This window comes from Zonotrichia albicollis, chromosome 12 (assembly GCF_047830755.1).
Source record: "Zonotrichia albicollis isolate bZonAlb1 chromosome 12, bZonAlb1.hap1, whole genome shotgun sequence".
Taxonomy (NCBI): domain Eukaryota; kingdom Metazoa; phylum Chordata; class Aves; order Passeriformes; family Passerellidae; genus Zonotrichia; species Zonotrichia albicollis.
Genome location: NC_133830.1, coordinates 17,475,558 through 17,502,284, shown reverse-complemented (window position 1 = coordinate 17,502,284; position 26,727 = coordinate 17,475,558). Strand labels below are relative to the sequence as shown.

General features: G+C 41.8%; 1 protein-coding gene across 8 annotated transcripts in view; it reads right to left on the bottom strand.

Annotated features, from left to right (window-relative positions):
• Positions 1-26,727, bottom strand: part of ATP2B2 (ATPase plasma membrane Ca2+ transporting 2) — a 404,406-nt gene that overhangs the window by 293,872 nt on the left and 83,807 nt on the right. For all 8 annotated transcript variants that reach the window (XM_074550120.1, XM_074550115.1, XM_074550116.1 and 5 more), the window contains exon 2: positions 11,133-11,184. The gene's annotated coding sequence lies outside the window, so the exon portion shown is untranslated. The remainder of the gene's footprint in view (positions 1-11,132; positions 11,185-26,727) is intronic.

Here is a 26,727-nt window from a genome sequence, read left to right as displayed (position 1 = left end):
GAAATCCAGACCCTGGCTTTGTTTTTAAACTTGGGGGAGAAGAAAACAGATTTCTCTTAGCCAACAATTTTGGCACTGTATTACCACTGCTTTCCTCCAAAAAAAAAATCAATTCCAAGAGCATCCTAAGGAAGTCACAGGCTGCCACCTTTGGGCCCAGCTGTGTCACAGAAACATCTGTGCAGTGCAGGGTCAGCATTTCACCACTTCAGCAAGGTGGAATCTCTCCATCAGTGCATTTCCCTCTGCCTAATGAAGTTCAAGCCAAATCACCACCAAGGCCCAGAATGAGATTGCTGATGTCATGGCAAAGCAACAAGCAAAATAAAATGAAATTCTAGTGGCAGCAGCACCCAGGAAACAATTTCTCACAGTAATTTACTTCTCACATCACTGTGTGGCACTGACTACATCCCCTCACTGCATGGATGCCATGGGAAGCAGATGGTTACACATTTTTAACCCCAAGCTCCCCAAGTCTAATAACAGACTCTTAATTAAGAAAAAATCAGGGAAAATAGGCTTTAATAAACAAATGGGTTACATGAATACAAAATGCAGAGGGCATGTTTAAAAATTGGCAAAGACCAAAAGCAGGAACAATGAGTTAAATTACAAAAGCAGTTATTAAAATGTCGGGTTTGAATATCTGAAAACAAAAACCTTGAAAATGCACTGTTCCAGGGAAAATTCTGCAGTGGCAGGAAGAGATTCCCAGCGCAACTTGAAGTTTTTTCTTAAATTCAGCAATTAACTAACAAATCATCATTAAAGCCTTGTTCCCCAGGGCATCCTAAAAGCACTTTTGCAGCATTAGTAATAGGCCATTTAATTCCCCCACTTTATTTCTAATTTCTAATTAGGCTTTAATTCATCATATATCTTATCCTCTCATTGTGATAGCCTGTATTCTTAAGGAAATGGGAATTTATCTTTCTGAGCTAAAAGTTTTTACACTCAGGATTGCTGGATCATGGTGTTCCTTCTGCTTGTTTGCCATCTCCCTCAAACTATCCTAAAATAAATCTAAGTGTTTATTATTGAAATATCCTGCTTTCCCTTATCTGCTCATGCTGCTCAGCTGGCATTTTGGAAATGCAAGAATTGGTGACATTCCATGTATCACCACCTCAAACCACATCAAAAAGTCCTCTGTACCAGCAGCCTTGTCTTAAAATAACCTTGAAGAGCTTCACCGTGGAACACTGATTAAACATCTGGTCCCACTGCATGTCACCCAGACAAGGGGTGGTGCCAGGGGCTCCTCGTCCTGCTTGGATTTCTCCTACCTATGGATTGCTGCACTCCTTGACTCTAAATTTTCTACAGGACAGCTTCTTTTATTGTCAATCTGAAAAAAAAAAAAAAAAAAAAAAAAAAACACACAAAAACAAACAAATAAAAAAGCCACAAACCAAAAACCCATCCCCAAATCTTTTCCTTGTGACTCTCACTCCATTTTCTCCTGCCCCAGGTATAAGGTTATCAGCATGTTACATCTAACTCCAAACTATCTTTGTGATCTTAAGCAAAACAGAAGAACTGGAATGAGGGTAGAGCAAGGGGAGTAGAGCAGAACAAGGGGAGAATTGGGGTGAGCTTAGAGCAGAGCAGACCCGAATTCCTGCACCTGCAATGCAGCACATCCCAGCTCTGCCTCGGCCACTCCAGCAGCAGCAGCAATCTGCTCAGGGGAGAGGGATCAGCTGCACCTCAGGAATCACTCCTGCACCCACAAATTCTGACCCTGGGGAGACATTTCAGGACCCTGCCAAGTGCCTGTGCTGGGGACAGGAGTGAGACCCCAGGAAATGCTATTTCTCTGGGTTGTTGTCAGTGGGAAGCCTGAGTTTGTAGCTGATGCCCAACAGATTTTCCTGTTGTGGTTCAGTTTAATTTGTTTGGTTGTAAATATCAGCAAAAGATGGAGTTGAGAGGAAAAGGAATTTTTAAAAAAATGTGTTCCTGATGTACAGCAGAGCCTGGGTGGGGCTGCCAGGTGATCCCACACTCAGACACTCATCCGAGGCTGAAAAGCACTGCAGCACTGCAGGGTCTGCATTTCCTCCCAAACCCTCACAGCAACACCAGCACCCAAATCAATCCAGTTCCCTCTGCTGATCCTTTCTGAAGGAGCAGCATGCATAGATCATGCTGAGAGAGAGGCTGCTTTTCTTTAGCCTGCTGATCTCATTATAAGCAAATACGAGGGCAATCTAATTTTATCGGCCACAAAACAAAGAGCGTGTTTAAATTTTAACATCCAGCCAAAACCTCTTCTGCTTATAATTTGAGTTTAAACTTATACAGCATGTTCATTACCATAAACAATCTGCAAAATGGCCAGAAAACAAACTCCCCCCTTGTAATCTGCTGTCAGAAAACCACAAAGAAATAAACATTGGCATCTCAGCTTTGCTTTCACTTTGCTCTCAAGGCTTTGGAAAGACCAGCTGAGAAGTTTTCCTTCCAAATAAACTGAAAATTTTAAACAAACCAAAGAATGCTTCCAGATGTTTTTTCTTTCAAGCATACCTTAATAAATGACCCTGAATAAAGAAAACTTCAAGGTAGATAAATAGTGTCTTGGAGGATAATGAATTAAGGAAGGGCTCTAAGTATTACAAAATTATACTCATGTTTCATCTCAATTGATTTTGTCCACCTAATCAGTAAAATCAACAACAACAATTTGACTTTCTTCTTTGTGAAAGGGAACAAAATACTATTTTAAAATATGAGATAATTTCAATTTAATAAATACTACATGTGCAGATAATGGGATTTCCATGAAAAATTCAAAGAGCATTGCTCTTCATCATTAAATTCAAGTTAATCAGCATATTCTTCTGCAGATTCAATTAAAAACCAATATTCTAAATTTATTACTCAGTTGTAAATATCAATTTGGTTTCCAAGCAAAACAATATGAATCTGCAGTAAACAGCTCAATCATTCTGGAAGTTGTCTAAACACCAACCCCAATAGCAACAGAGAAAATAAACAAGAGAAAAGCCACAACAGCAACTTCTCCAAAATCCAGAATACGTGGTACAACATATTGTACCTTAACAAACCAAGAGAACTGACAAAAAGTGGTGATAACCAACAGGAACAAAGACTGCTATTTGCTTATCAAAGCTTACAAATTATTGTTTTAAACAGATGTTCAATTTGAATGCCATATGGGAGATGGGAAGGATCTGTCAAAGCACAATCCTGATGGAAATCTCCTAATCAAACCTGACAGAAAACCAAACCAACAGATCGACAGCCAGGAGCTGCAGATGTCTCACTTCCTTTGGAAACCCAACCTGAAAGGAAGGGCTCACTAGCAACAACCACCACATCCCTTCCAGAGCTGGTGGCAGCACCCACAAACCCCAGCATGGCAATATTTGATGGGAAAGCAATGAATCCAGAGAGCACAACCCCTGGAGAGCCCAGGGGGATGGATCCAAGAGGAGCTTCTGCCTCTCCTCCCCGTGTGACTGCCTCAATTCCCTACAGGGGTGTCCTGCCTGCCCAGGAGAGGAGCCCCCACAGCTCCTGGAGGAGTGAGTGAAAAAAGGACAGAAGCACAAGGACGGGCACGGAATGAAGGCAGGCTGGGAAAACCTGGCCTGGTTAGGCCTGCCTTTCCAAACCCAAGCCCAGCAGCTGCTCTGAAACTCTGCCATGGGGAACAGGCAGCTTTGGCCAAGCTGGAGAGAGCAGGAGCTGTGGGAATGTTGGAGAGAGCAGGAGCTGAGGGAACGTTGGAGAAAGCAGGAGCTGAGGGAACGTTGGAGAGAGGCAGGAGCTGAGAGAACACTGGAGAAAGCAGGAGCTGAGGGAACCCTGGAGAGAGCAGGAGCTGAGGGAACGCTGGAGAAAGCAGGAGCTGAGGGAATGTTGGAGAAAGCAGGAGCTGAGGGAATGTTGGAGAAAGCAGGAGCTGAGGGAATGTTGGAGAAAGCAGGAGCTGTGGGAACGTTGGAGAGAGCAGGAGCTGAGGGAACGCTGGAGAGAGCAGGAGCTGTGGGAATGTTGGAGAAAGCAGATGAGGGAACGTTGAAGAAATCAGGAGCTGAGGGAAAGCTCAGAAAGCAGGAGCAGAGGGAATGTTGGAGAAAGCATGAGCTGAGGGAACGTTGGAGAAAGGGAAAACGAGTTCCACAGCCTGAGGAGGCCCTCAGGACCATCAGGAATGTCACTTCCAGGTCTGAAAGGTGCCCTAAGTAGTTGCAGACTCCACTTTAATGTTTCCCTCTCCTCTCCCATAAGTTCCTGTTCATTATTTTCATATTTTCTGTTTGGCATATAGAAACAGGATAATTCCAAGTTTGAACTAAATTTCTCCATGACTATAAAAATATATTTGATTAAACAGATGTCAGCAAAATTTTATGGAGTGAAAATTGAGTAACAGATGGTGAGGTCTGTGGAGTTCAAAGAGGCTGTATTTTATTAAATAGGAAATTTGACGAAAATATTTATTTTGCTGGAAATATTGATGCAGTGTTTAGGCAAATGTAAAACCATTCTTACTTGATAGAAAACAGTAAGTTTGAAAAAAACTTAAAATAGATATATTCATACCATGAACCTCACTCTGACCATTAAAAGAGGGGATTTTATTCCAACTTCTTTTTACTGATTACAGCACATCAAGGTTCTCAAAGAAAAATAATGGAGAAGAAAAAAACCCAGCTACCAGACCAAAACCAACGATGACCTTGATTAAGCATCCTGAGCAAAATACATCCTTTGTTTGATACACAAATATTGTGAAAACAAATCTGGAAGTACAAGACCATGGGATAATAAACAGTTATACCAAACTTACATTATAAGCTTTAAACAAAATTGCAAATAATGGCTTATGTGCTGTGGGAAATGAGACAGAAGGATTATAACTCCTGAATGCCATTAATGTACCACCCCTATTCCAGCTTTACTGCTTGGAGTGGTAGAAGAACATTGCCACCGGTGGAACATAGACAGAGAGTCAATGAAATGAAAAGAACACCATAAATGTAATTATTATTGCATAAAATGATTTCTCTCCCTATTCCTATGGCTCTCAAGTCTTTTCTTCAAGCTGATATTTTAAACATTTTATTACATCATTGGGGAAAAAAAAAATTCAAAGGGCAAAAGTAGTTTCAAATTCACAACCAGGCTCCTTCTGCATCAAAGAGAAAGCTACAGTAGTACCCTGTGGACTAGCAGTCAGGGAGCTGCCTCACATGTCCAGGGGGAAGAACTGGAGAAATCCAATAGTTCCAGAGCACTCAGCCACGCTGAGAGCTGCCTGTTGTCCAAAGCAGCCTTGTGCTGCATCACAGGCAGGAGACCCCTGTGATTCCCCCACAGCGAGGAATTCTGAGGAGGAGATAATTGGAGCTTTCTGAGCTGACAGAGCCTCTCCGACCTGCAAGAGACACCAGCCCCTGTGGCCGGACGTGCACCAGACAGCCCAGCTCCATCAGAGAGCTCTGCTCCTCCCAAAATCCTGCTGGGAGCTGCTCCTGCTCTGATCCCACCCAGCCCAGCTCAGGGCTTGCTACTCCCGTGGATCAGAGCTGCAAGTGCTGATGCCACCAGGAGTGAAACCATCACAAACACATAACAGACATCTCTGAGCTCGTGTCTTCATTTCTCAGGGACATTCCCCATCAGGTGTTTGGCTGTGCTGTCAGGGCTGCTGATGTGTGCAGCCCCAGGGCTGTGGGAGCTGCTCCATGCTCACAGTGGGAAATGCTGCTGCTGCTTTTTCCCAGAGTGGGGCAGTGAACTGAGCCCCCCCAGACTGTGAATGCACAGAGCTTACAGCACACCAGTATTTATGGTTTATTAACTCAGATCATGTCTTATTAGTGGGTCTGAACCTTAATACCAGCACCACCAGAAACATTTTCCCACAAAGACTGTATTTTAGGAGAGAAACAGTCAGATAATGTTTGACATACTGATAAAAGAACCAACTAATTCAAGCCTCCACAAAGCAAAATGCCCTCCTCGAGTTTGCACTTCAGGGTTTTGAACAAGAACAAGCTCTTGAGGAGCAATGCTTAGCTTTACAGCCCATCCATCCTTCCTCCCTCTCTATTGATGCATTTATCAGTCACATCCAGGTATCTGGGCTGCTCACAGGCTCCAAATAAACACATGAGATCCTTTCTGGGTTTATATCACTACCAGAGTAATTTGGATCATGTTTAGCACAGCCCTGCAGCCTTCCCAAGGAAGAACTGATTGGATTCAAGCATGTTGAAAGCACATATATGTTGTCTGAACTATCTTCACATGCTTTTAGACCTAGAAATCCTGTATTTAAATTAGCAGAAAAAGGAAACGTTGGAGGTGGGTGTTAATTACTCCTATTTACAGGCTTTTTAGCAGTTTCCCATATTGGTTAAAACAGAAGCTGTATCTTATTTTCAGTGATTCAAAAATCAAGGCAAGAGACAGAAATTCATCAGAAAAATCAGAGACTACTTTTCCAGAGATATAAAAGAAAATGCAGCTTACACATCTCAGGCATCAGCCTTTAGATCTATCCTTTATCTTCCTAAGGCAAACATGATTATCAATCTATAAAAAAAAAAATCCTGAAATAGTCACCAAAAAACCTCCTCTTAAATCTTCAGCTGTTCAAGGATTCTGCAGTTTTCAAAAGAACTCTTAAGCACAAGACTTTTTGGGGTTTGAAGTATTCAGTGTTAAGGGCATGAAAAATATCACTCAAAATGTTTAAAAGGGATTTCAAAGCTTGACCCAAGTTGATAACCCTGGTTAAGATTTTCATTTCTGGATATTTAAGATAAAATGGCTGAGGACTTACAGAGAGTCGGAACCAGTTTTACAGCAGCATTTTAAATTGTGATAAGATTCCTAAATATAAATGCCCAAAGCTGATGTGCCAGAATGTTCATTGGGTATTTTTTAAATGAAGGCACAAGAAGTGATCTTAAACTTATATTTAACCTCTACATAAGAGGCAATTGAGCATTTAGGGAGATCTGAAGGAAGGTCTTGTTCTCATCAGATCATCTTTCTTCAGCTTTGGAAGAAGAAGTGCTAATTTCCATTCTTCCCCATTTTCTGACGTGCTTTAGGACTCATTGTGGATGTGGGAAAAGAAATTATTTGACCTCATGAATAGAAGGAAAAGGGAAGTGGGAGGGTCATGTCTGGAGAGAGATCTCTGCCCCCTATTCCATGTCAGCGCTCTGGGGCCTCAGGGAAATCTCTCAGGGCCAAATCTGACAGCTACCAGAGAGGTTTATTGTGAAATGAATGAGGAAAAGTACTCTTGGGATAATCTTATGGAAACCTCTTTTTATTCCTGCAATGAAAGGCAGGAAAATTCCATCTAAAAATACCAAATAATTTACAAATGGAGTCAGAAGAACAAAAAAAAAAGTGTCAATATGCATAATGCTCCCCCAACTGGGTAAACTCAATTAGAATAAAAACAACTTGTTAGAATCATCATTCTAAGGTGCTTTTAAATCCCTTTAAGATAATTGTTACCATATTGGAGTCAGAAGTTCCTGAGGAGCTGCCTATTGATCCCTTTCACTGACAAGTTACTGGTTAGATCAAATCTCATGCCCACTGTTGGTGCTTTTTTGTTGGTATTTTCACAGAGAATGCTGAACACTTTTTTAAAAATTATTTGGTCGACAGGAGGCTGCTCTGTGCCTTGGGAATGCCAATGGGTCCCTGAGTGGTGGCACCTTACACACGGGGGTGACAGGGACACAAGCACAGCCTTGCACTCAGTGTCTTTAATGCAAGCTGAAAGCAAAGTGCTCCAGCTGATAACCAAAAAATAGAAACCAAACAGTTAAGGCCTGTCTGATTAATTGCTCTACTTAGCTAATTTGATAAGCCCTCCATCAGTTTTCCATGCCTCCTTCATTGGCTTGATCTACTCTGCAAATTAATCTAATTATGAACACCTGCAATCCAAAGCCCATCTCTGCAGAAGTTCAACAGCTCCTATTTATACACAGTATTTCTCTAAAGGTCAGTTCTGAGCCCCATCCTGCCACAAGAAGCCAAGGAAAGGGCACAGCAAGGGGAATGTGCAGTAGAGGAACCACTCTGCCTCAGCAATGCTTTATTCCCTCTATATTCAGCAACATAAACTGCATTTTACGAGAAAAATCTGATAACAATTTACAGCAGACAAAAGATGACAAAGTCATCACAGTCCCCACATTGTTCAGATCAGCCTCACACCAGGAGAGGAATGACAATGCCAGCTCCAATTCAGGGTACCATGGGATCCCCAAAGAAACCAGGGACTGCACAAGGAAAGTGCCAACTTAACCTGATAAAACTATTTTGAAAAACTCAGCATCACCTAGAGTGAATATATGTCAGATAATAAAAGATTAACTGTGTGTTTATGGCGCAGATTACCCTTGATTCCCTGAAAAGCCATTTCTATTTGCACCAGTTCTTCACACTCTGCCAATAGAATCCAATCACAAAACTTAGGCTGCAGTATTTCCAAAAGTATGGACTGGTAACTGATTTAAAACCAATTGTATTGATACTTTTAATTGATGTCTCTGATTGCTACTTTATCCTCATTCATTATTGTGAATATAAATTAGAAACAAAAGGAAGCCCCAAGCAGTTTTATCTGGCTATAAAGATTTCTTGCCACTGGACTTGCAATTCCTTTTCACAAATTATTTTGTGAGCAGAATTTTTAATACTCTGTTTTAATCATAATTTTCTCCCTCTCAACATCATTACAGAAAGATTGAACATCATAAAATGGTTTTTTTTCCATCAAAATCAGAAAAAGTTATAGTTCAATTCGTGTGGGGGTTTGTGCTAGCCTTGATAAAATGTATTTTTAAAAGACAAACAATAACACTGTTAGACTTGCCTGATTCAAAAGCAATTTGCATTAGTAAAATTTAACTGTAAGCCCTTGAGATGCCAATAGTTTATTTTATTTGTTGTAAAAAATATTTTAGCCAAGCAATGCCAAGCTTGGGGCCTTCTGCAGTAACTGTGGCAAGGAAAATGAGGAAGTTGTGCTTCAGAGAACATCTGCAGGGCTTGCAGGGGATCCCTGCTAGATGGACCCCAAAATGAAGGACACTCCTAACCTACCTCATAATATTGGTCCAATATTTTAAACATAAAAATATGAGGAAGTTATTGATGGAGCCATTAACTGTCTCTCTGGAGCTCCCACATTAATTAAATTCAGAGTCAGTTCTGGATCCTCACAGCCTTTCCAAACCTCCAGCAAGCACCTGCAGAACTGCTCCAAATATCACCATGGACAGCAAAATGTGGAAGAAAAGTCATGAATTACATGGAAAAGCTGCTAGAATGTCAGAAAAATGTAGAAAACTACACCAAAAAGAAAAAAAAAAGAAAGAAAGGAAAATGTTGGCATTAAAAGCCCTGACAGATGTTAAGCTTTTGTTCTTGCATCATCTCCCTTTGCAGAGCACTGAGTAATTAAATGTGATGAGTTGCAATGTATTTGCAAGGGTTAGGCCACAGTGTGCACCAGCCAGGCTGCTTCTAAGTTTGTTATCAAAGCCTCAAGAATTCATCAAGGCTATCAGAACATAAATTATACTAAATTAAGAAAGAAGAGGCTGAGAAACTGAATGCCAAGACCACAAAAACTAGATAACAGAGCACTGTGAAACACCTGGACTGTAACCAATCATTATTCTGAGAAACACAGGCAGAAAATGAGTAAAAAAGACAAAAGCAGTAATCAGAAAGTGTGTACTTAGAATCTATAAATATGTGCATAATGTAAGCACTAAACAACTTCTACTTAATCACATTAGTCAGCTGTTCAAAACCCCTAAATTTCCCACACTAGTGATGTGCAAGGGCTTGTCCTTGCCATGATCCCAAAGCTGCCCAGAGCCCCTTAGCAGGGAAAGGATTCCCCTGGGAGCTGGGGATGGCTCCTGACACCCCAATGGATGTCCCAGGATGCCACAGCACATGGATGGCTCCCAGAAACACCAGGAAGTTCAGCTGAATGTGGCCATTGATTGCCTCGACATCTCCATGAGGCAGATCCCAATGGAAGACTCAACTGAGCTGAGCTGGGGAAGCGGATTAAAAATCCTAAAAATCCGTGTCCCTTAAAGCCTTGGCCACTCCTCTGCCATCCCTAATCCCATCAGCAAGGGGAAGCTGTTTATTAACTTCTGCTCTCAGAGGTGGAGGTCACCAAGCAGCTCAAACATCCTGAGGCATATGTAAGGGAGAATTTAGGAGGTAAAAAAAAAATTAAATTGAGAAAAAAAGAACACTGGAGCCACATGAGGATCACTTACTTCCAGTTAAAAGCATGAGGCAAAAGAATCAATTTAAAAATATGTATCAGTAAACCCAGAAATACAGAAGGTGTTTGCTACTTAACCCCTCAAAAAAAGACAAAAAAAAAGAGAAAGCAGAACACAGTAGGAAACCTTTTGATAAATGTGAGGCCTAATCCCAAAAGCTGGTTTATTTGCATATCATTATAAAAGGGGCAATTTGCTAATATTTGGAGGAGAAGGGAAAGAGAAGGAACACGTGCTGCTGAGGAGCAGCACAGGGGCTTCTTTTGCCTATACAAAATGAGTTTATGAAATATATTTAACTGAGTTATTTTAAGAAGTGCCAAAAAGTTGGCAGCCACAGAGAATTCCTTAGCATAGCTAAAGAGCCTGAGGGTTTGGAACCAGGACAAAATGGGATTCACTGGACCCAGGCTGGGCCTGTTGTGTTGCTGTCTGCAGATCTCCTCGTGGAGAGGAAATCTGCAGGAATTCTGATTCCTGGCAGGAATTCTGAAGTCACTGATTACTTCAAACTACAAATCTGGCCCCATCCTGCCTTATCTGCAATTTTGACCATGGCCGCTGGAACTTTGAGGCCATTATCAGATCCTTCACAGGTTCTTAAAACTCATTTTGCACCGGATGCTGTAGAAAACTGGAGATTTGTCACTAATTCAGAAAAAAAAACAAAGACTAAACTCATTCCCATGTGTTTATGATGATTTCCAATGATTGGTTGCTAAAATAACATGATACCCCTTTGATATAATAATCCCTGGAATGACAACATGGACAACAGGAGGAGATCAGGCTCACCATGAACATAGCGCACCAGGCGAGGAGATCTTTGTGTCACAGCATGCAAGACCTGTTAAAAACAAAGAAAAAAACACGTTTATGTTTTGGAAACTTAAATTATAATGAATGTAAAATCAAAGAGAAAGGCAGTTCAATCATTGAAAAGCAGCTTCATTTAAATCCAAATGCATTTATTGCACAATTAATAAAATTAAGCTCATCTCTCTTGTGTTATTCCATAACAGAAAATTTAAAAGTGACTCTTAAAAATATCAAGTATAACACACCTTAAAAAAAATAAACCTTCCTATAGAATTGAAGCATTTAATATTGCTTAATTCCAGAAAAATCCAACTAACAATGCACACAAAAGCCATCATGCTTGTTAGCACTTACAATTATTTTGTAGTAGCATTCAGGTCTACAAGTATTCAACAAAACTGATAACCTCAATTTTTCTCAGAATCAAATATCTTGAGGGGAAAATGTTTACTAAATAAATACAAGCATGAATCAGGGCACATGAAAGTTTTCCTCCCTTCCTGTTGGAGATGAAAACAAACATCTCTTCCAAGAATTACATCAGGACAAACTCGCAGGTGTCACAAATCTAATGCCAGGACGAAATTTTCAACAAAGATTCTATTTCAAGCCCTTCTGGGGGTGATTTCACGTCAGCAGAGACAGAATCCTGTGTGCAGCACATTTGTCAAGACACAACTTGCCAAGCAATGAGTTCAGCAGAGCCCCTCGCGCTGCCTGGGGAATGTCTCCCTCCCAAAGCAGCAGATTGATGCAGGAACACAGCAGTGCCAGCCCTACAGAGCTCCAGGACACAGGGATTCAACAGCAATTTCTCTCCCAGCCCTTCAAAGCACTTCAGAGCATCAGAGGGATGCACAAACAGAATGGACCTTGTGTTATTAGGGGCCAGAAAGGAATTCCCAGAGTCTCTGGGTTCCGCTGCACAAATGCTCGGCCAGAAATTAAAAGGACAGCACGACTTATCTAGGAGCCAAAGCTGACTTAGGGAGGTGGCACATCATGAATTAAATTGAAATCTGGCCAAAACAAAACCAAACCAAGCCTAACCCACTTGACTGAAGTGCCATGTAAGCACTACAAGTGATAAAAATACCTCTCTGCCATCCCAGGCTGACAGAAGTGCTTGCAGGAGTTCCAAGCCAAACATCTTGTTCCACCACCTGGGCCACCAACATCTTTTTAGCACATTTATCCCAGAGATTCCCCATTGTGGGAACACATGAAAACAGCTAAAAACCAGAGCTCCCTCACTCTGCATTGCACACACAACGCTGGAGCTGAGCAAACAGCAAGTCCATCCTGTCCAGGAGCTGAGAATGCAATCCCTCTACTGGGTACCAGTCCCAAAAATCAGCAGGTGACTCCAGGAATCAAACAGCAAACAGGGAGACACAGCAGGGGGAAATATCCAAATGCCCAAAGGCTTTGGAGTACAGCAAGACAAAACATCTCTGCCAGAGGGGATGGAAATGGTACAAAGTTGATTAAATGAGTGAAAAGGGGACTCCCAGCAGGACTGGATGCAGGCAGGGATGGGAACACTTGGCTCTGTCCTGGCTAAATCCAGTTCCAACACTGACTCTTGGAGGCCTAAGCTGTAAAAACTGTGCCCAGCAGCACAGGTGTGTCCTTAAACCTCCTGCTCCCCTTTGCCTCAGCAGTAAAGTTGTCCCACTTCTGAGATTGATTTTGTGTATAAATTCAGAGGATAACATAAAAGTGCTCAAACACTGGGGTGATAAATTAAAATAAATGTCTCATTGGTATTCTCAATATATTTCTCTGACTCTGTAAAGACTCAACATTTTCAGCCTGGGAAGGATAACAAAACCAGAGTCCAGGAGTAATCAATGCTACTTTTAAAATGCATTTTTACTTTAATCAGGGATTACTTAAACCCCAGCCAGATCAATATTTATTTATTCTTTCATCTGGCTTTCCCAGAGTTTTAGAAAATTATAGTTGTCAAAGGTACTGCCTATTGCTGTAAAATTCCCTGTGAAGGAGTTTGATGTAAGAAAGCCAGTCACTCATGAAAAAAAATTAAAGTCATACAAAATTTATAGTTAAATAAAAACCTTTGTGCTTCATTCATTTCCCTAAATAGCTTAAACCCTTGCTGGAGCAGAAATTCAGTGTGCCTGCAAATCTGTCATTTGCTGCAGCTGCCTAAAAATATGAATAACCATAAAGAAATGGATAATCAAAGAATTTGCTAGAAAGAAAAAAATCTTAGTGATTTTTAAGACTGGTTTTGATGAGGGAAAGGTTACACCTTCCCAAAGTGAAGATGGAATAATAACAAAAATATGTGACAAAATTATCACAAAATAGTTGAGCTCCTATTTCTCCAATATCCAGAAATCTGGAAGAGTCACACAGGTGGCGATGGTGCCATCACCTTCATCAACAAACCCATTTCCTATGAAAAGGAAAATAGATTCTCTTTGGCGTACAAGGGCATGGGGGAATCTTGATTAAGTATTAAAATAAACTTCTAAAAGGGGAGGGAAACAAAAGGATCATTTCTCTCTCTGTCAGTCAGCTCTGGGATGCTCAGCTGCTGCCAAACACCCTGAGAATTTTTATTTCCTTTAAAAACAAATTCACAGATACTTTTCTTTATATTTTGGGGCTGCTGGACAGATACTTTTCTTTATATCTGGCTTACCAGGTAAGGCAGAGCAGTTCCAGCCTCTCCCAGCCCAGAGCTGCAGCCCTGCCAGGTGTTTCCACACAACCAGAACCCAAAGTGACACAAGAACAGAACTACAACAGCTCCAAGTACAATCTGATGGTGACTGTTTGCTTCATTTTTAACTGCTGATGACCAAGGTCTAGCAAATATCATCTTTGAGAACCCACATGTCATGCTGCAGTCAAACATTTAAAGTCAATTCTGTGCTGCCGAAATGGGATCATTTCCCCAGGATTCTGTGGCAATTAGGAGCAGCAGCACTCAGTAGGGTTATTTTTAGCAAGTGCACCTCATTCACACATTTCACAGTGCTGCTCTGGGATCACTGATCTATATGCATGACTGCAGCGATAAAATCTGGCAACACTCTTTAATAACTGTTTAAACTGTTCTAGGCGTGTTTCGAGCAACGTACAATTACTCCAACACCTAAAAAGAGCTTTTCCACTTGCAGGATTTTCCACTACTCAGTATGTGCACCCTTGCAGTTGGATAGTTAAGATTTTCCATTATTTCCTTTATTTGATTTGCACCTTTTCAGCCAGTGGACAAAGAAGGTGTCCCTGCCCATGGAAGGGGGCTGGAAATGGATGGAACTTAAAGGTCCCTTCCAACCCAAACCATTCTGCTCACAAAAGATATCTAAGATGGGATTTGCAAAGGCTGGAATGAGAGATTCTTATCCTGATTCACAAATTGATGAGGGTACAGCTGGAAAACATGTATCATTCATCAACACAACATTTATATAAATATTGAGAATGATCACCATAAGATCTGTATGATTTTGTTAAATTTTAGTGAGCATAATATATTTGGCATAACACTGAACAAAGCCAAAATTAAAACTGTAGCTTGGTCAGTTTGCTGGGTTTTTCAATTTACAACAAATTCCAGAAACATGTTCATTGCATCACCACTGAATTTCTATTTTCTAAATGCTGCTGCTGTACAGTACCATTTCTTAAGATAAACAAAACAAATTGAATTTATTAAAATGAGCATGGATGGAGATTTTGAATCAAGCACAGCACTTTTGTTAATATAAAAGTTGGCAGAGCTTTGGGTGAAGCAGGGATAAATAAAAGTCAGCTGTGTTAGGGCATCTCCAGGGGGAAAAGTGTCCTGCTGGCCCTGCTTCCATCCTGTGCAGTGCAAGAGACCACAAAGCCCTGCTCCACCTGGCCCTGGCTTCCCAGGACAAAGTTCATTCATGTTTGAAGATGGAATGAGTGTGGCATTAGCAAAAAGCCCATTATGAACTGCCCAGCTGCAATTCAAGCTGCTGGAGAAATGAAGCCACAAGGGTTGAAAGCCAGAGACAGGACAACAGGAGAGAAACCACAGTGAAACCTGGAAAATGCAATAAAAAAGATGCATGGAAGGAGGAGAAATAATTGTTTTTAAATTAAATGGTCATTTTGAGGGCTTTTCTTCCCCTAAACCCCCCTGCAATAGTGGCACACACCTGTGCCACACCTTCACTGCTCCCACCTTTCATAAGGGCAGCATTATTCCAAGGTCAGCTCCCAGTGTGAAATGCATCTCATTCTCCCCATAGTTCCCCAGGATCTCAGAATCTGTAATTACAGCACAACAAAACAAACCTGACAGCCACCGTGGCAGCTCTTTTTGTCAGACAGAAAGGCACAAAGCCTCTCAGGGGCTGTGCCACATCTTCTGTCAGCTCTCATCGGGTGGAGAGCTGAAAATCAGCCAGGGATGGCTTCCCTTGCTCTACCAAAAGATGTTCTTCTGAAGGGTTCTTCTGACCCTCAGCCAAGTCCTCACTGGAATGGGAGCTGAAAACGCTTCCCCACAGCACTCAGATTTTGGAACACTCAAGCCTTTTATCAAACCTACTGACATTAAAGTAAAAGTGACATCCCAGGCACCTTGAGTAACTCTCGGAGCTAGAAAAGGGTTGTAAGCACCAAACAGACAACACAGCTTTTCTGCTTGGTGACGGAAGTTCCGGATGATTATTTAAAACCATCCCATGAGTTCTGTTTGCACACTGAGGTGAGTGATGCCCTCCCTCACCAATGGCCTGGGCTGGTGGGAACGAGGGAACAGTAGAGCTGAAGATGAAAACGTCCTGTGCAATGTCCCAGCAGAGCCTCTGTCACACAGCAGTCCTGACTGACACACCCCAGTGTGCTGGGGACTTTCTCTGGGGAGCTTTGGGCAATGAAAGTGTGACTCTGATGCAGGAAAGAGGCAAAAAAAATTTAGGATTTGGTTTTGGCTTGGGGTTTTCCGTCGGGTGGGGTTTCCCCTCTTTTACTATTTCTTTACCTTGTCTTTCTTTTAGAGATGCAGGGTTTGCATGATAGAAAAAAATGTATTCATTACCTAAGAAACTTCAGTGACTTCAGTCCCCAAGCATTTCATACAATGACTATTCTGTATGTTAATTTAACAGAAAATACAAGAATGAACAACTCCATCAAAATCATACAATAGATCCAGACAAACTTGGTTCAGATTTCTTTAGGTACAATGTGATTTAGATGTTGATCTGCACTGTCTTTGGTGTGGTTAATGGCTTAAGATGTGCTGGTGCATCTATTTTATCCTAAGGCCATCTATTATAAATTTATAACAGTAAAAAAAGCAAAACACAACCATGTAAGGGTCTATCAGGCAATAAACATTTTGTTCCCTAGAGGTACTCAGCTTCAAAATAAATACTGAAAGAGGGATTTAAGATTTTAAGTGCTGGAATCAAAGCTATGTATTTCAAAGGACTCTGGGTGATGTCCAGCCTTCATTTGCCTGCACACTGCTCATATCCCAGGAGATGGGACTTTTGTTCTTCTGAAATTGTTTTGGTTATAAGAAAATGCAGTAGCTCAAAAGGCACAGTAATAGCTTTCCCTCAGTCATATTAGACATCTATTTTCTAAATATTCCCTTTATTTCTAACAAATGGGGCTAGATTTGTAGCAGAACTTGACTATCAAAGACTATGACACAATTATGACCCAGCTTATCTGCAAACTCCTTCACTGTTTGTATTTACCAGCTCTTCACAAACTGCAGTTATTGCCAATTCCTTTAATAATTTGGCTTTCTGATTCTAGGAGATTATCTGGGCCAGAAGAATCCTCAGATAATAAGTCTGTGATGTTACAGAGCTTTACAGCTGCATTCAATATGTGTGAATGTTTTCTCCCAGAGATCAGCTCAGGGATCCAATAACACTTTTGGACACTTTAAGGCTGTGCAGTAAACACCCCATAAAACCTGATTCAAAACCAAATCATCTTATAAAATCTGAGAAAACATAAATCATGTTTGAAAAATAGGGGAGTATTAGGGAACAGCACATCTTTTCCTAGATCTGAGAGCAGGAGTCAGGAGCTGACACCACGCTGCTTTTCCAGCATTCCCAGCAGTGATCCCTCACTGCTGTCCCTGCAGAGCCCCAGGAAATGGGATTTGTGTGCCCTGCTTTAGGAACAGCAGGGCCTCCAAGGCAGAGGCTCCTCCTGGGGGATGAGCAAACTCACAAAGCAAAGAACTTGATTTAGCCCAAAATACAAGTTGCTCACTTGCACCAGTGAATGACAGGCTTAGTGAGCAGAAGCACCAACAGGTTTTGCTCTTAGGCAGCATTTTGGAATGAAACTGGCTCTGGGAAGGAGGAGTCCATCATTCTCCCCCAGTGGCCTTAAACTCAGCAGCCAGGAACAGTTCCATTATCCCAGCCCTGTACAGAAGCTGTTTCAACTCATTTATAACCCTTCAACATCTTCCCAAAGAGCAGAAGAATCACGCCAGAGCCCAAACACTCTTTCCACTGTAGCCATTATGAAATAGCAAATATTTCTCCCACCACTTGCCACTGGTACTGCTGAGCTTTAATTCCTCAACTTTCTAATGAACATGGCCCCATTCTCTCCCTAATATATGCAAATGCACTACAAGACTTTTCAAAGCACTGAACAAAACTTGATATCAATTTCTAATTAGAAATCTCTGCAGCAGCTCTGGAAATCTCAGCCTCCTCTCTGTGATTTTGTTTTAAAAAAAAAATCCACATAAATGGTCATAGAAATGTGTATTGTATGAATGTATTTTTTAATTTATTCATGAAGAAATATTTTTAAAGGCTGCTCGGTGACAGAGGATTTAACACAGTGTTATGCAATAACTAGTTCAACAGCTTCCCCCACCATGTACTTTTCTCTGCATGTAAATTTTTTTGAAGTTATTTCTAAGGCAATAACTCGATATCAAAAGTTTCATTTCAGAGTGTGACAGATGACAAATATCTTCTCCCTATTTAAGTGCTCCCCCCACAGCACTATTCTAGTCTGTGCAGAATATAAATGACCCACATTTAATAATGTGGCAAAATAAAAAAAAAAAAAAAAGCCAAAAGCATTTCTCAAGGTTTTTCATTAAAATCTATGTTTAAGAGAGAATTAATGAGGGAGAAAGAAGTTACCCTCCCTGAATGATGCTGATCAAAGTACATTTCTTCAGATTTGCTGAGCAATACATCACTCATGTCCCCTCCCAAGGAAAAACCAAATTATGTATTGAAAATTTGGGTTAGCTACAGTTCACTGTAAACACATTTATGACACTGCAACAAAGGAATGCTGCTATGTGCACAGGAAGGAAAATTCCTGCAGCATTCTTCTTGTGAAAAGGACTGCACTGACTTTAACACCACAGTTCAGTGTGAGCTTAGGTGCTGAACTTGGCCACATCTCAAAAGCTTGCAGAGAAAGATGAATCAGCCTTAAATTAAGCCCAGAGTGTGCAGCAAGGCTGTGAACCTTCTCAGAAATGCAGAGAGAGAGGTTTCAGCTCACACAGCCATCCACTGTGCCAGCAGGAACTTGGGCTTCTGCTGCTGCTTTTCCACGTGTTAGAAAACAACAGGAATTTTCCTTTTTGTGCTTCTTTCTGTTCCTTCACTCTCAGGTGATGCACACAGGAAAATAACTTCATTCAAGAGCAAATCTCCCTGAAGCACCAGAGACAGATGTGTGTTTGCTCTGAGCCAAGCCCAGCAAGAAAAGGGCTCTGGGTGTGCTCCCATCTCACTTTGCTGGGCAGCAGCGTGAGCATCCTGCATTGGAAAGGGCACATCCACGGGCAAGGGCTGACCTGCAGCTCAGCTAAACACCTCTCACAGGAACAGAGCCATAAAAACACAGATTGCAGCAGTTTGCCAGATCCCTACCATGAGGGCCTCACTGGGAATTCAGAGAATGAGCAGCATTCCCAGCATTTCCCACAAAGCTTTAACACTTCTGCTTTTTATTTTATCCATATCCCTTCCTTCAGGGGTGGGTACAAGTGCATCCAAACATCCTGGATCTGAGAGAGGGTTTAACACCTCCCTGGTCACACAGCTGTGCTTAAACTGCTTTTCTGACAAAGTTTTGTCTGCAAATTCATTCATTTTCCCTCTTGAGGCCTTCCAAAGCATCAGCAAAGTACAGTGACAGCACTGCCAGGCAAGGTAATTTATGCAAAGATGCTTTCCAACATTTTCCCAAACTAACTTCAAGGTAGTTGTCATGGCTGGATTGCCCATCACCTATAGTAAGCACACACATTAATTATTCATTACAAATTGTAATCAATTACACACGTTACAACTTGAACTCTTGCAAGGTATCGTGCCAGGATAGTCCAGTTAGTTCCACAAGTTAGAAAAAAAAAAGGTCAATTTAAATTTTCTCTGATTAAATAACATACTGAAATTATTTCCATGGCACATCCAGAAGTGGTTCAAGGTGAATTCTTTTGATCCAAAAGCAACCAGGACGTTTTTTCAAATTCAGTAAATTCAATAAATTCAAATATAATGAGGTGGTAGTGAAAAAACTTCCAGGGGGTTGACAGGAGTCTCCATTCCTAAACTATTCCTTTGACCTTCAGTGGATGGACCTACGAAAAAATGCTTACAAGAGCTGTTTGGAAAAAACATGGTTTGTTCCTGGGATTTTAAGTTGTGTCAAACTATCTCCTGCAAGATTGTCCTAAAAGAATTCCTTGGAGCACAGCAGGGAATTTACAGAGCAGGTGATTAGAACCTGTCTAAGGCAGAGCAGGGCTCTTTCAGCACAGTGTGAAGGAGAAATATTTAAAACAAAATATTTTAAACCATTCCTTAGCTCCGGAGCCTTCTCCTGCACAGCTTTCCCCCACCCCATTGTCACAAAAGGCAGCACTGACAGCTCTGCAGGCTCCAGCAGGAGCCACCCACACACAGCTCCAGAGCAGCTCTGCCGGGCTGAGCCAGGCTCTCCTGGCCGGGCCCAGGCCCAGGCCCAGGCCCAAGTGACATCTCTGGTGGCACTGCCCCTGTCTCTTTGTGGTCAGGATGACCCCAGGATGTGCCAGAGAGTTTCTCTTCTCAGCTCGGCAGCTGAAGAAGGAGTCAGGATTCTTCTGGTTTGGTTTTCAAGGTTGTCTAATTTCTGTTATCTATAACATTCCTTTTTTGACCTGCTGAGGTCTGTTCAGGTCAGGCTGTGGCACAGTGACCACCCTCAGGGCGGTGGGTTTTTTTTTTACACTAAAAACGACATGTAAACTATTTACAATAACTTCCCAATACCTATCACTTATGTTAGACTGTGTTTCTACTCTAAACTAATCTAAAAGTGCCACCATCACCTAGAAGATGGAGGCCAGGAAGGAGACAAGAGGACAAGGCACACCCAGATTCTTCCACTTGGGCCTCTGAGTTCCTGTTCTAAAAACTCTAAAATTCTACTTTTCAGCCTGTGACAAACTAACTATCATTCTATTTAAACTTTTGTGGCTTGTAATTCTTCATGTAAGGTTGGTAATTTTTTCTATGGGTCAAAATGAAAGGCACAGGGGTCTTGGGCTCTGTGCCAAGGTCTCTGAGCACCCTGGCAGGGGTTTGAGCCATCCAGGGCAGCTGGATGTCCTGAGTTCCAACACCCCTGGAGCTGCCCCTGAGCCCAGGATGCAGGAGCAGGGCGGCTCCAACCCCTTCCATCCCACTCCACCTCCTCCCTGGCTGCCCCCAAAACACATCCTGCTCTCTGGAGGTGTTCCCAACGTGTCCCAGCAGCCAAAAGTAGGACAACTGTGCTGCTTCCCCTCCGCTGGGGGTTTGCTACATGTAAAAATGTGTATTTTATGATTGGCTTTTCACAAATATTAAAATGATTATATGTGTCGAGTTAGAAAGTAATGCTGTATTTATTTTTTTAAGTAGTGTGTTAAATATAGTTTTCGGTTATAACATAAGGTTAAAATAGAAACTACGCTATGAAAGATACTTCTTTTAAAGAGAGGACTTGCACCAGATAGCAGCCAGAGGACACTGAAATCTTTCAGAGAAAGAGGATTTATTGCTCCATTATCAGGAGAAATTAACTTCTTCCTGCCTTCCTCAGCCCTGAAGACACCATTAGGATTAAAAGGAAGAAGCTGACACTGCCCAGACAGAATCCTGTGTTTGAATGGAATTTGTGCATCATGTATGAGGTGTATGAATATGCAGCAGGTTATTGTTTTTAAGGGTTAATCCTCTGTTAACGTGGGTCCTTTTTGGGCTCGTGCTGCCCAGAAAGAGGTACCTGGACTGTCCATAACTCTTTGTTTCTATTGTCTCATATTGTCCTAAACCCTAATTGTCTAAATTTTTATTACTCTAATTATATTGCTATTTTTATAACCATTTTATAACTATTAAACTTTTAAAATTTTAAAAACAAGTGATTGGTGTTTTTCACACTATACTGAAAAAGAGAGGAAGATGGAAAAAAACAACTTTATTCCTTAGTGTAGTAGTGCAAAAGATGATTACACTACCTTAGATTTTCTCAAAAATCACCTTATCTCAAGATACCCAACAGGCACCACTATTTTCACAGACATTAGGATATATTTCAGCTTAAATTTCTTCTGACAAGGGGGTTTTACATCTGTAAAATGTCTCAGTTTAAAAGAAAATTCCCTTATTATAGATTAGGGGGAAAAACCACACACACACACACAAAAAACCCCAAAACAACAAACAGAAAAGCTCAGAACTGCTCACGTTATTTAAGAGAAAACCATAAGCACAAATTGCCATGGCAAAAAGCCACAAAATTTGTAATATTTTCAATCTTAGCAGACTTTCATAATCAGTCACCACTATTTTCACAACCATCAAAAGATATTTCAGCTTAAATTTCCTCTGACAAGGGTTTTTTACCTCTGTAAAATGTCTTGGTTGTGAAAAAAAGTTGCTTTATTATTAGAGACTCTTGATTTTATTGACTTTCTGTGCAGAGGAAATAAGACTAGAATTCCTTGCTATGGATTAGAGATTTTGATGTTTAGTGAATGCCTTTCTGTGCAGAGTAAACTCCAGTTTAGGGCACACAGCAGCATAAACCATTGTTCAAGATAATTTCCAACCACATGAACAAGTGCTTGAGGAAATACAGGCATAAAATGATCCTGTTTAAAATGATCCAACTCTGTAATATATTTGTCTTCTTGTTCTGATAAAGTATGCATGTTGACAAGAGAAAAATGGAAGAGAGATCCAAGGGAATAAAACCCCTGCTATCAACTACAGCAAATGTAACATGATTTCTGTTGTACCAGAGATTAGAGATATTAAATGCAAATACATGCAAAAATGCTACTCATGAAGTGATTTGGAGGCCTTGAATAACCTTTTTTGGTAAAATGTGTCATTCACAGAATAAATGCAGATATATCACATTGGGAGATGTGATATAAAGAATTGTAAGTGACATATTACATTTTTGAGGGATTTTTGGCCCTCATTTGAGACCATCAGCATCTAGATGTCAGAGGCTTCACCATTCACAGAATCTCAGAAAGGCTTGCATAGAGTGCTCAGAGAAATTTATCAGTGATGATTAAATGATGAAAATGCTTTAAGATTACTGCAAATTCCACTTGATGGCAAATATTTAACTTTACACAACAAGCACCCACATAGTAAATTAAAGAAGCTGCAAACCAAGATAAAACTTCATTATTAGTCTTCACAACATGGAGAAATGAGACAACAAATGCAAGCTGGCAAACCATCAGAACTATTTTTCAGCAACTGCAGGCAAAGATAGAAATGCATCAGGCTTGCAGCAAGTGAAATAAACTGGAATCAAGATTTGCCACCAAAACTCAGCCTGAACCCCTGCAGATGCTGCTTGTGTTGGTATGAGTGGGCATTACCTGTTATTTATAAGTAGTGGCATCATTATTATGCCAGGTTTCCCCACATGGATCCCCCCAGACAACAATTTCCCCCCTGCTGTCACCACTCCTGCAGTTAATGAGCCCTGGGAAAAGCCCCACTCCCTCCCAGGTACCTCTAATCCCTGCAATGTGCAGCACAGGCAAGGTTTGGTTTTGATTTACTGCCTGAACTGAAGATGACTCCTCAGACACCTGCAGCACTCCCAGAAAAGCCACTTCTGCAGCCTCTAACAGGGCTGCAAAGAGCCCCCAAAGAGCTGCTTTTCCAGGCAGCTGTGACACCACTGCGAGCTGTGGCTGAAAAGCAAGCACAGCCCTTCTTCCCTTCCACCAAAAGTCATTTACTCCTCTCTAATTCTGCTCTCATTTCCATCTGGGAACTGGAAAAAACTCTGTGCATCATCCTTGGCTGGAGCAGTCTCACAAAATAAAAGAGCAGGATGCTGCTGGTGGGTTGTGATGGTGTTCACAGGGGTCCAAGGATGAGGGGAGAGATGAGGATCTGACTCCATGTTTCAGAAGGCTGATTTATTATTTTATGATATATATTCTATTAAAACTATACTAAAAGAATAGAGGAAAGGATTTCCTCAGAAGGCTAGCTAAGAATAGAATAGAATGATAACAAAGGTTTGTGTCTCAGATTCTGTCTGAGCCAGCTCACTGTGATTGGCCATTAATTAGAAACAACCAGCATGGGCCAATCACAGATGCACCTGTTTCAGTCCACAGCAGCAGATAATCATTGTTTACATTTTGTTCCTGAGGATTCTCAGCTTTTCAGGAGGAAAAATCCTAAAGAAAGGATTTTCCATAAAAGATGTCTGTGACAGTGGGTTCTGCTCCCACAGCCAGGCCAGAACAGCACTCACCAGCCATGGTCTGTCCTCACAAAGGTCAGATAAGCAGAAGGATGGAATCATACAAAGGGTTGGGTTGGAAAGGACCTTAAAAACACCAAGTTCCAACAAGTCCCACACCCTGCCCTGGGCAGGGACACCTTCCACTGTCCCAGGCTGCTCCAAGCCCTGTCCCACCTGACCTTGGGCACTGCCAGGGATGCAGGGCACCCTGTGCCAGTCCCTGCCCACCCCCAGAGGGAAGAATTCCTGCCCAATCTCCCATCCATCCCTGCCCTCTGGCAGTGGGAGCCATTCCCTGTGTCCTGTCCCTTCATCCCTTGTGAAAAACCTCTCTCCATCTTCCTTGTGGGCTCCTTCAGGCACTGGAAGAGCCCAACTGGTTCTCCTGGCAGCTTCTCTGTTTGGTTTGGGGTGCAGCTTTAAAAAAGAAAAACCAAACCACCAACAGAAAAGCACAAGACTGCTCAAGTTGTTTAAGGGAAAACCATAAGTACAAATTGCCATGGCAAAAAGCAACAAAATTTGTAATATTTTCAATCTTAGCAGACTTTCATAATTACTTGTTCCCTTAGCAGTAAATCTCACTCCCAAACAGAACCTCCTATACTGTGTTAAGTGCCAAGGGCTCCAAAGAACATATTCCCCCAAATATTTCTCATGTGAATAGCACATTATATTTACTATTTGATACATTTATAGTGGCACACTAAATATACACTTATGGAACAGGCTGGATTTATTTCCAGCATATAAAAGGCCATAAAGTTTTCCATCCAAAGGAGACCAAGCTAATTGTAGCCCATTCAACCATTGGACTCCAAACATTTCTGTCAGACAGTTTGATTATTTCCCACTAAGGAAACATGGCCCTTGTCTCCACGTAAATCTCCAACCTGAATTTAAGGTGTAAAAGGGTTAACAAGGACCCAGGTATTCTGACACAGAGACATATTTCTTAACCAGTCCTATTCCCACAGGCCAAAGGTATATATCAAATTTCCCATCAGAGTCACACACAACAGAATGCCCCACATTTCCTTCAAATGCATCCTTCAAAGCAAGGATGCATTAACTTCATTTAAAATTTCTCCACTCCCATTTTAGGTACTTAGATGTTTAGCCTAAGAGTGGACATTTTGTCTTGCTACACTCCACTCTCACTGCTTGAGATTGAGCTTCACTCATAAATGGACAAAATGGCCAATTTTTGGATGAGTAGGGGACGTGGTGATTGTTTGGGGGTTTTAAGTAACTCCATTTTCAACTGTCTCAAAATGACCATTTCAAATCAGTAACAAGCTTTACAGCAGGCTTGCTCTTCACCTTTTCATTTACTTGCTTTCATTCCCCTTAAACTAGCAAAATAAAAAGCTTTCAGGGATTTCCAGAGTGACCCATACTCATTGCTGCCAAACGGAGAATGTGGATTTTATTGTAGTATCCTATAAGCAGGATCCTGTTGCAGAGGAATACTCTGTATGGAGCAGACATTTTCCTTTGGAAGTGGAAAAAGGATTCCTCTTTTCTTTTTCCTTTTTATTTTAATGAAATCCGCTTCCTTACAGTCCACACACCTAATTTGTGTGATGTTGTAATGAATGTTGGTGTTTCAGAGAGCGAGTTTATAATTAAAATAAACTGTTCTGGAGCATCTGAAGATGCTTTTTCTCATTGGTTACAATATGTTGTGTTTTTAGAACCTATGTAAATATGATAGAACCAAACCCAGCCCCCAGGTTTTCACCCCCAGTGGAACACAGGGGACACAAAATTTCTTGCTCGAGTGGCAGCTCAGCTTCCTCAACACCTGAAATTTGTGACAGGAACTGTTCACTGAGAGTGTAGAAATGAACAGTCTGGCTTTTCAGACATGGAGATTAGGGACAAGAAACCAACAGGACTCACAGCATGGTTGGAAAACCCTCCCAAGGTCATTGGATCCAGCTGTTAATGCAGCACTGCCACGTCCACCACCGAGCCGTGTCCCCAAGTGCCACATCCACAGGGCTTGATGGAATGATGGATGATCCAGCCACAGCCCTGGGCAGCCTGTTCCAGTGCCTGGCTGCTCTTTCAGTGAAGAAATCTTCCCCAATATCCAACAGAAACCTGCCCTGGTGCAACCTGAGGCTGTTTCCTCTTGTTCTATCCCTTGTTATCAGGGAGCAGAGACCGATCCCACCTGGCTGTGAGCTCCTGGCAGGGAGCTGTGGAACCAAACTGTCATTTATCTTGGGAAGACTTTAACACTGCACACACAAAGACAAAGCAGGGATTCTCAGAGCAGCAAACTGTTCTCCAAGCCAGTAATTTCTAATTCTACAGGACACAGATCAATACTCTTCAGCTTTACGAGCTGATTCGCTCGAGTTATTGTTCCTGCTGCACCTTTAGTGCACAGCAGAGAGGTTTAAATCAGAGCCAGGGAACAAAGGAGGGCTGATGTGCCCGTGGGGAGGTCTGGATGAGATGCAGGCTCTGCTCAGGAGCGCTCAGCACCACAATGGAGCAATCAGCAACACACAGCCCTGCCAGCAGCATCGCTGCCACAGCATCAGCGGGTGACTCACCTTGCCACCCACTGCTGCACAAGGGAGTTTGGGAGGCAGTGGAGAAGAAAAAGGAAAGAGGAGAGCACCTGAAATCTCAGAATTCCTTTTGGAATTCCAACATTTGCACGGATCACTGCCCTGCACACAGAGGAACACACAAAGCATGGGTGGTTTGCACACAGCCCAAAGACAAAGGAGCAGCACGAGCTCCTGGGAAAAGTTGC